Here is an 11030-nt window from a genome sequence, read left to right as displayed (position 1 = left end):
TTGAAAATAAATTAAAATAATATCTTAAAGCTCGAAACTATTTTTCGAAATTTTTAATTCAATTTTAAATAATTAAATTCAATTATTAAATAAATTAAAATTAATTAATAATTATTTAAATTAATCAATCAATTAATATTAAATTAATCAATTAATTAAAATAATTAAAAACTAATTAAAATTAATTAATAAAATAAATCAGATTTATTTTTGAATAGATAAATAATTAAAATAATTTTTCTGCATTTAAAATAATTAAATAAACAATTTTCTGATTTTTAAAATAATAAAAATATCATCTTTAAAATATACTAAACAGAAATCCAACTTTTGAAATTTTCAAAACTACAGTCTGGTTTTTACAAATTTTCAAAACAGAATACTGAAACTACAGAGGTTGCAAAAGCCTGGGGACTAAACTGTCGTCGTCCCGGCCACCAGAAAACCATGGTCGCCGGCGGGAAGCTTTTCCGACAACCTGGTTTTTAGCCCAGAACGGCTCCAAATTAACAGGGGATAAAGGTTATACTCCCTGGACTTCATCTGTAGTAGCAAAACAGTCAAACAACTAACGAGTTGCACGAAATAATGGACTGAAAAATTCTGCCGCCGTACTCGATATTTTCCGACGAAGCTCAATCGAATCATTCCAGGAATCATTTGTTAATTTCGAATACACCATTCGATTCGTTGTTAAACGATCTACTCATCCATGCAATCAATTTCAAAGAATAACCCCAAACAAAGAAATACCCAAATTTCAATTCAGAACATTCAAAGCTATAAACCCTAGTTCTTCATTCAGAAAATCAAACATCAATTTAAGCATGTTATTGAACTCAGTTTTTGACATATAATATACCAAATTGACCAGGAAGAAAAGATCTACACGATTATGCCATCAAATCATATCAAAAACATCAAGAACAAAAATTCATAATTTAATCCATAATTAATTCGAATTTAAATAATTAAATCAGAAAAATACCTTAATTTCTGGGCAAAAACAAATGGTTGATTCAGAAAGAGAATTTTGAGAGCTTCGTTTTGATATATTGCACGCACGAATCGGAGTTCGATAACGCCTTCGTTTGTGCGATTGATTTTCAAGAATACGGTGTTTTAATAAAGTTTTCTCTGATTTTCAGGGTTTGTACTGTCTGATTATGATTTTACGTGCGAAAATGAAATAAGAAAGGGCTATTTATATTTACAGAATATTAGTACGTTCTGGATCGTGTTGGATCGATAAATATGTTTATTTTGGATAAACATTATCCTTTTTGGATAAACACTATCATGTTTTGGATAAGCACTATCCTGTTTTGGATAAGCACTATCCTGTTTTGGATAAACATCATCCTATTTCAGATAATTATCAAAATCGGGCTTTTATAAAACGATTGTACGGAGATAATGTTATCGAAAAGGGTTAGCGTATCGAAAATATCGCGTCGGGCCGCGCACGGGTCAAACCGTAATCCGGATCGAAGAAGTCAAAACATGGAAAATGTCCGGAATTACCAGATTAGGAAGGAGTTTTCGGAAGAGTTTCGGGTTGTAAAAACGTAAAAACGGTTGAGGTTGGACGATTCCTGGCTTTATAAAATAATTTTGTAAATATTCAGAAAATAGTAATAAATTCATAAATCAATATAAAATCATATAATACTCCAAAAATTACCAGAAAAATACCTTAATTATCTATATTTTATTCTGGACATAATAAAATTAACATACCTATACTTTACCACATATGAACATTCAAATAATATCACCAATCATCAAATAATTCACCAAAAATCACATAATAATCACATAATGATCATTTATTGATAAAAATAATTACATGTCATGTCCCGGATATTACATCCTTCCCCCCTTAAAAGGATTTTGTCCTCAGAACCTTCTAAGTAAACAACTGAGGGTACTTTTCTCGCATATCACTTTCTAACTCCCAGGTTGATTCTTCAACCTTGGGGTTTCTCCACAATACTCTTACCAAATTCATAACTTTATTTCTCAATACCTTCTCTCTCTTTTCTAGAATCTCTATTGGATTCTCTACATACGATAAATCTGTCTGAAGTTCTATCGGCTCATACTCAATTACATGCCTAGAGTATGGATTATACTTCTTAAGCATCGATACGTGGAAAATATTATGAATATGCTCCATGTGCGGGGGTAACGCCAATTCGTATGCTACCTTGCCGACGCGTTTCAAAACTTCAAAAGGTCCAACGTATCTAGGACTCAACTTCCCTTTCTTTCTGAATCTCGATAACCCTTTCCACGGTGACACTTTCAGTAACACTAAATTTCCTTCTTCGAATTCCATATCCTTTCTGGATTGGTCTGCATATTTCCTTTGATGATCTTGTGCTGCAATTAGCCTTCTCTGAATAACCTCAATAACTTCCTTGGTCTGTTATACCAACTCGGGTCCAAGTATCTTACGTTCTCCGACTTCGTCCCAATAGACAGTTGATCAACATTTGCATCCATAAAGTGCTTCATATGGAGGCATTCCGATACTGGCATGATAACTGTTATTGTAAGCAAACTCCACTAAGGGCAAATGCTCATCCCAATTTCCTTTGAAATCAATAGCACACACACGTAACATATCTTCAATTGTTTGGATTGTTCTCTCGCTTTGGTCGTCCGTCTGTGAATGATAAGTCGTGCTCATATTTAACTTAGTTCCCAAACATTCTTGGAAACTTCTCCAAAATCTCGAATTGAATCATGGATCATGATCAGACACGATAGACACAGGGACTCCATGACGTATTACTATTTCCTTCAGATACATGTGAACCAACTTATCTGAAAATCTTTCATTGATAGGCTAGAAATGCGCCGATTTGGTTAGTCTGTCCACTATAACCCAAATAGCATCATGATTCACTTTCGTCCTTGGTAAGCCAACTATAAAATCCATAGCAATGTGCTCCCACTTCCACTCTGGAATCTCTAGTGGCTGTAATAATCCACTCAGTCTCTGGTGCTCCGCCTTAACTCTCTGACACGTGTAACATTTGTTAACCCATTCCACAATTTCTCTCTTCATATTTGGCCACCAATAATTCTCTTTTAAATCTCTGTACATCTTGGTACTTCCCGGATGAATGGAATACCTTGAGTTGTGAGCTTCTGGTAGAATTTCATTCTTTAAGCCACTGGTGGTATCCAAATTCTTAATGAAAATCTGAGAATACCTTGATCGTCCTTCTGGGTGCATAACTCTTCTCCAACCAACCGATTGATATCCTGATCCATTATTTCCTCTTGGCACTTTCTTATCTTCTCTAACAATTCTGGTTGAAAAGTCATACTGTACATCTTCGCTTCATCAGGTTTGCAAATTCTGACCTCCAAGCCCAACTTCTAAAATTCCTTATATAATTCTTCAGGTATCGGCAACATGTTCAGTCTTTCTTTTCTGCTTAATGCATCCGCCACTACTTTCGCTTTTCCTGGATGATAGTTAATCGTGCAATCATAATCTTCGATCAACTCCAACCATCTCCTCTGTCTCATGTTAAGCTCCTTTTGCGTGAATATGTACTTCAAGCTCTTATGATCCGTATAAATCTCACATCTTTCTCCATATAAATAGTGTCTCCAAATCTTTAAGGCGAATACTATCGCTGCTAGTTCCAAGTCATGAGTAGGATACTTCTGCTCATGAAGTTTTAGTTGTCTTGACGCATACGCAATGACTTTATCATGCTGCATCAAAACACAACCTAATCCCTTATGAGAAGCATCACTATAGATTACGAAATTCCCTTGATCATCTGGAAGTGACAAAATAGGTGTCGTGATTAGCCTCTTTCTCAATTCTTGAAAACTTTCTTCGCACTTCTCATTCCATATAAACTTCTCATTTTTCCTTGTAAGCTTTGTCAAAGGCGTCGCAATCTTCGAAAAATCTTGAACAAATCGTCGATAATATCCTGCCAGTCCTAAGAAACTTCTCACCTCTGTTGGTATTTTTTGGCCTTTCCCAATTCGTAATAGCTTCAATCTTCGCTGGGTCCACTTTGATCCCTTCATGACTTACCACGTGTCCTAAGAATTGAACTTCTTGTAACCAAAATTCACACTTTGAAAACTTTGCATATAACTTCTTCCTTCTCAAAATTTCCAAAGCTGTCCATAGATGCTCCGCGTGGTCTTCCGTTGACTTTGAGTAAATCAAAATATCATCAATAAACACAATAACAAACTTGTCCAAATATTCCTTGAAAGTTCTGTTCATCAAGTCCATAAATGCAGCTGGGGCATTGGTCAACCCAAAAGACATTACTAAGAATTCATAATGACCGTACCTTGTTCTGAAAGCTGTCTTTGGTATATCTTCAGGTTTGATCTTTAATTGGTGATATCCGGATCTCAAATCAATCTTAGAGAAGTACTTAGCTCCTTTCAGCTGGTCAAACAAATCGTCAATTCGAGGTAAGGTATACTTGTTCTTGATCGTAAGCTTATTAAGTTCTCGATAGTCGATGAATAATCTCATGCTTCCGTCTTTCTTCTTAACAAATAATGTCGGTGCACCCCATGGGGATACACTGGGTCTAATCACTCATTTCTCCAACAATTCTTGCAATTGTTTTGCCAATTCCTTCATTTCCACTAGCGTCATTCTGTATGGGGCCTTAGATACTGGTTCCGTTCCAGGTGCCAAGTCGATTGCAAATTCGATTTCTCTATCTGGAGGAAGTCCTGGTAATTCATCTGGAAATACGTCTGGAAATTCATCTACCACTGGAATGTCTTCCAGTTTTGCTGGCTCCTGACTTTTATCTATCACATACGCAATAAAGTGCTCGCATCCTTGTCGTAGTAACTTCTTAGCTTGAATTATCGTCAAGAACTTCTTTGCTTGTCTCTGGCCTCTAAACGTCACCACTTTCTCGTCTGGCGTCTTCAGTATTACTTTCTTATTACGACAGTCTATCTGAGCATCGTGCTTAGATAGCCAATCCATTCCTAAAATAACGTCAATCTCCTAACTTAAAGGGAATCAAGTTAACATCAAACTTAGGGCCAGTAATTTCAATCTCACAGCTCTTACACACTTGGTTAACAGATACACGCTCCTGATTTGCTAATTCTACCGTCATAATCTCACTTTACAATTCAACTGGACAATTCAACTTATCAACAAAACCTTGAGAAATAAATGATCGAGTTGCTCCCGAATCTACTAGCACTTTAGCACATAAAGAGTTCACAGTAAGCGTACCTGCCACAACATCAGTATCCACGATAGCATCCTTCACAGACATGTCATAAACTCTAGTTCTGGGAGATTCATTCATTGTTGGAGTAGCTCCCATGATATGCAATACGGTGTTGACTGGAATTGACGCCTTGCAATCCCTTGCGATATGTCCTGGCTTTCTGCACTTGAAACAAGTAAATCCAATTGCTAGAACCTTGTCTGCCTGATTCTTGGTAGGCTATTCCTTGTTGACTGGCTCTCTGGCTGGAGGATTATGACACTATCTTGAATAGTGCCCCTTCTGGTTGCATCTGTAGCAGACCACATTCAACTTGTTTCCAACTCCACCATGTTTCTTTCCACAGACTTGACAGTCTGGTACAGCTAGCCTCTGCTGGGTTGGCTGGTTCCCAATGGTTGGGCGATTACCTTGGCCTCCGTTTCCTGTATTTTGTCTGTTAAAATTTCTCCTGGGCTGGAACTTGCCCTTCCTCTGATTAAAATTTGGAAACTTCCATGCTTGGGATTGTCCTTCATTTCCCTCAAACTTCCTCTTCTTACCTTCCTTCTCTTTCTGAGACATTTCACTCTCCGTCTCCGCAATCATAGCCTTCTGCACAACTCCCGCATACGTATCCAACTCAAATATGGCCACCTTCCCACGGATCCATGGCTTGAGTCCTTCCTTTTAGCTTTCTTCCTATCAGTGTCCACATATGATGGCACAAACCTGGACAACTCCTCAAACTTACTTTCATAATCCGCCACTGACATACTCCCCTGCTTTAGCTCCAGAAATTTTAACTCCATTTGATTCTGTACAAACTGAGGGAAATACTTCTCTAAAAACAGCTTCTTAAATCTATCCCACATAACATCATCCGTACCTTCCAACATCTTAACAGTTTCCCACCAGTAGGTGGCTTCATTATTCAAGTAGTAACTTGTAAACTCAGTCTTCTGCTCCTCTCTCACTTTGACTAATGCAAACGCCTTCTCAATTTCCTTCAACCAGATTCTTGCCTCGATAGGATCTACAGAACCCATAAACTCTGGTGGATTCACCGCCTGAAAGATTTTAAAGGTTACCTGAGGGTTGGTCTGCCTCTGCTGTTGTTGAGTCAGGTTAACTGTTTGTTGAGCCAAGATCTGAAGAATCTGGGCCACGGTTAGGTCTACGGGACCTGGGTTGGCATTCTGGTTGTTGCTGTCTTGGGTGTTGTTGTTGTTATTGTTGTTGTTGTTTTCTTCATTCAGGTTGGTGGAACGGGTATTTCTTCTGGTAGACATTTTCTGTAAAGAATCAAACAATTTATTTAACCTTTAAAACATACTCCTTTTTGTGAAAAGATTTTGTAAAAACAGAAATATCTCTTTTTGAAAACATTTTCAATAGTTGAACTAAATAAATTGCATGCTTCTTTACATAATGTAAACAGTTAAGGGGAATAGGGTACATGTTATCACAAGAATTGCATAACTGGTGCAGTAAGATAAAACACGTATGACAATGCTGGAAAGGGAGGGTACTGATATATATATATCAAATTTTTGTGGTGCAAGCGCAAAATATTTTATTAAAGGCAAAGGTACAACATGTCTATACCTTATTCAGCAGGTCGAGTTTATTCACACTTCTACCAAAAGTCCAATAATACATACTACACACTATTATACTTATATCACTTATCACATCATTCTTATCGTTTAGCATTATGGAAACTCTGGTCCACCAAGTCCTTCAAAATCCTTCAATGCTTCTCTAGCCCACCCCATAAGAGCATCTGGGGTTGCATACTCACAAGTGGCTCCATAAAGTCTAGTCTCACACCATGAAATGGAATAGCTCGTAATGGTGCAACCGTCGTAACTGGTACTATAGCTGACACTGATAGAAGATCAGGGCGTGGATCAGCTGACGGTCCTCCAACTGACGGCTCCGAGATAATGATCAGATGATATCGAAATAAGGAATCTTCCATTGGCGTTATCTGATAATTATGCTTCTAGATAAGAATCTCGAATATTGCCGCGAATCGAACTAAAACCTACTATTTAACCGCACTCAACCTCTCAACGTTCTATTTCTTTATTTCCAAATACTAATCTTAACCCTCTACCCATTCCCGACAATCTAGGCTTGTGGCAGTGACTTTAAACCTTAGCTCTGATGCCAAACCTGTGACGCCCTCCAAACCCGGGTCAGAAGTTTGGGGCCCACAACACATACACACACCATAGTTAAACATGTTTATGAGTATAATAATATATGCAATGACCCTACTTACCACAATCAAGGATCGCAACAGTTTAAAGTATGTCCACAAGCCACAACCTTATTTATTACAAACGTACCAAATCCCAAATTTATTTATCTTACATTTGAAGTCAACCTTTATTACAAAATTTAACCCACACTAGCCACACATCTTCTGCTAGCTTATTCAACTTCAACCTTTAAACCTAGCTGGCACACTCGACTGGGGATCCTCGCCATCACCAAATTCCTTTTTAACTGGATAAGAAGATAAACAGATTCGCAAGAGTGAGCTAACTAGCTCAGCAAGTCACAATGACAACACTGAGATACAATAATGATCAATTGAAATGATATAGGGAATCAAGTTTCCTGATAAATAATGACTAGAATTGGATATTCACTTTTATTTTAAAAACCAAGGTTAGGCTACTGATCAGTCATGCACTAACCCCGAGTAAGGCTCCCAACTTTGCTCTATATACTGGATCCAAGACACACATTGGCCTAATACGACCACGAACCTGGTCTGACCATGAATCTGGTCCATATTTAAAAACAATCCAATTCCATAGTAATAACATGATAAGCAATGTAATTCAATAAACTGAATCATAAATAACATTTATCTTGAAGCATAAGGTGCTTCACAACACCAGAAAGGTATAACAAGGTCAACAAGAAGTTTGGCTTTCAATTCAAGAAAAGAATCAAAGTGTAGAAGACCAAGGGTGCAAAGGTTACAAGGAATGGTCTTCTGTTATACAAGGCATAAATGTTTGTCTGATAAACAATCTCATATCAAAGATAAATATGTGGTAGATATATATTTGTGGAGTAGTATCGGTTATATGTGGTTCGTATCCAAGAATTCAACAATCAAGGGTTTACAAGAAATCAGGCTCACGGCTCAAGATCAATAAGAATCAGGGTTTAGGGTTAAGTACTTCAAAGTACTTGCAATATAGAATAGGAATTACTGGGATTAATTGCAATATAATGAAAAGAGTTCAAAAGTGTTCACAAGTATATTACAAGAAAGTTCAGGGACACTTGCCTTATCAATTCACTTTCGCTTCACTAACACTAGTCAATTGGTTCCCACTCACTAACCACTTGTTTTCCTTTTCTACGTCTCGCTTCCTTTGTTAGACATCACATATACTCATCAACACTATTTCTCAACTCATTTTATTCGATACAAACTTATATCTACCCTTCGTTTCACCCAAATCCGACGTACGGATTAAAAGTTACAGCAGAAAAGTCAAACAATGCATAAACAATCATTTTATACAGTAATCAGGTCACATATAACACATAGCACGTAAGATATTCAGTCCAAATAATTTTTCAAAGAAGATTCGGGGTCAAAATGATTTTTCAGGTATTTAATACGAATTTTTGAACATTTTCGGAATTAAAATTGGACTCCGAATCATTTTATAATTAAATAATACTGTTCGAACACCCAAATTTGACTTTAAAATAATTTTATAATAATTATCGAGCCTTGAAAATAATTTAAAATAATATCTTAAAGCTCGAAACTATTTTCCGAAATTTTTAAATCAATTTTAAATAATTAAATTCAATTATAAATCAATTAAAATTAATTAATAATTATTTAAATTAATCAATCAATTAATATTAAATTAATCAATTACTTAAAATAATTAAAAACTAATTAAAATTAATTAATAAAATAAATCAGATTTATTTTTGAATAGATAAATAATTAAAATAATTTTTCTGCATTTAAAATCTTCTGGTAATTTTGGAATGTCATATAATTTTATAATGATTTATGAATTTATTAATTATTTTCGGAATAATTATGAAACTATTTTATAAAGCCGGGAATCGTCCAACTTCTACCGTTTTTACAACCTGAAACTCTTCCGAAAACTCTGTCCTAACCTAATCTGGTAATTCCGGACATTTTCTGTGTTTTAGCTTTTTCGATCCGGATTACGGTTTGACCCGTACGCGGCCCGGCGCAAAATTTTCGATACGGTAATCATTTCGACAAAGCAATAAAACCCGTATTCTGGAAGTACGGGATATTATTATATTATTTTCGTATAAAGTGTTTTATAAGTAGCCCGGTTTGGATAATTATCCAATACGGGTATTAAATCGGATCATTTTTACAGTTACTTAGCGGCTAAGTAACCTATTTTTTGATCCAATACGATCCAACGGATATTAATTTCTATATAACTATAAATACCATTTACTTATTATTTAATTATTATTTTATTATATAAATAAAAATCAGAAAATTCCTTGAAAGTGTTCTTGGTGTTCTTGAGAATCAAAGCATTATTTTGGCCTGATCTGAAAACCGAATTAGGTCGTGTTTGTAACCAAATCGAAGCTCTCGAGGAACTCTACAAGATTATATCATCAAAAGGTAGCTCAGGTTAGTGGATTTTAAAATTCGATTTTAGGTTTTATGTTCGAATTTGGGGTTTTTTTATTCTGGGGTTGTTGAATGAAGTTGATGATTGGAATAGTTTCCTCAGATGATTTACAATTAATTAGTGTATTTAATCGAACCAAACGGTTCCTGGAGTGTTATAGTCGAACTCGTGAATTTTGTTGAACTTTTGATTCGATTTTCTGAAGTATTAATTGATTGTTTGTTAATCAAGGTGATTGTAGTAGATTGTACATGCCACGAGCTTTATTTTCATATATATAACATAAAGTTTCATTTAGAATTGAATGATTTTGGTATTCATCGGAAAGTCGCCGGTTTAATTCGAATTGGTGGCCGGAGATCGATTCCTGGGGATGGTTTGTCGATGTTGTTGTTACGGTTGGATGGTAGGAATCGTCTGGATTGATTTGGTGTTAAAACCAAGATGTAACGGAGTGATTATGGCCGCAAACGAACCCCGCCGGAAAATGGCTCATTCGTCGGATTCTAGGAAAGTTCGGCGACCTTCAAACCCATTTCAGTTCTTGCCCGACCCGTCCCTCTGATCCACTGACCCGGTTTTAATCTTCTAAGACTCTAATTCCATATTCAAATTCTGTTTTTGGGATTTTCCTTTTAAAAATAAATCAAAAATCTTATTCTAATTCTCAAAAAATTGTTTTTAAATTCAAAATAAATTTAGTTAATTATTTTAAATGATTAACTAAATTACTTTAAATCCATAAAATTATTTTCTTTATTATTTTTCATAAATCTAAATTTGATTTAAATATTTATAATTTATTTTAGTTAATTATTTATGAATTTAATTAATTCATTCATTTAATTAATTTTATCTCTAAATGATTAAATAAAATGTGATTATTGGTAATTAAATTAATAATGATTTAAAAATCATTTTGAGATTTTAAAATTTTATAAATGTATTTAAAAAATCAATTAATATTATTATTAATTGAATTATTCTTATTTTATTTGTAATAAATAGATCGTTCGTTCGTTTAATACGAAACGAACGCCTCTAGACTCAGAAAAATATTCCGCTTCCAATAAAAATACTTTCGAACCTAAATTCTTTTGTATTAAAA

This window comes from Apium graveolens, chromosome 4 (genome assembly GCF_009905375.1).
Source record: "Apium graveolens cultivar Ventura chromosome 4, ASM990537v1, whole genome shotgun sequence".
In the NCBI taxonomy this organism is placed as follows: Eukaryota; Viridiplantae; Streptophyta; class Magnoliopsida; order Apiales; family Apiaceae; genus Apium; species Apium graveolens.
Note: the sequence above shows the minus strand (reverse complement) of the source record.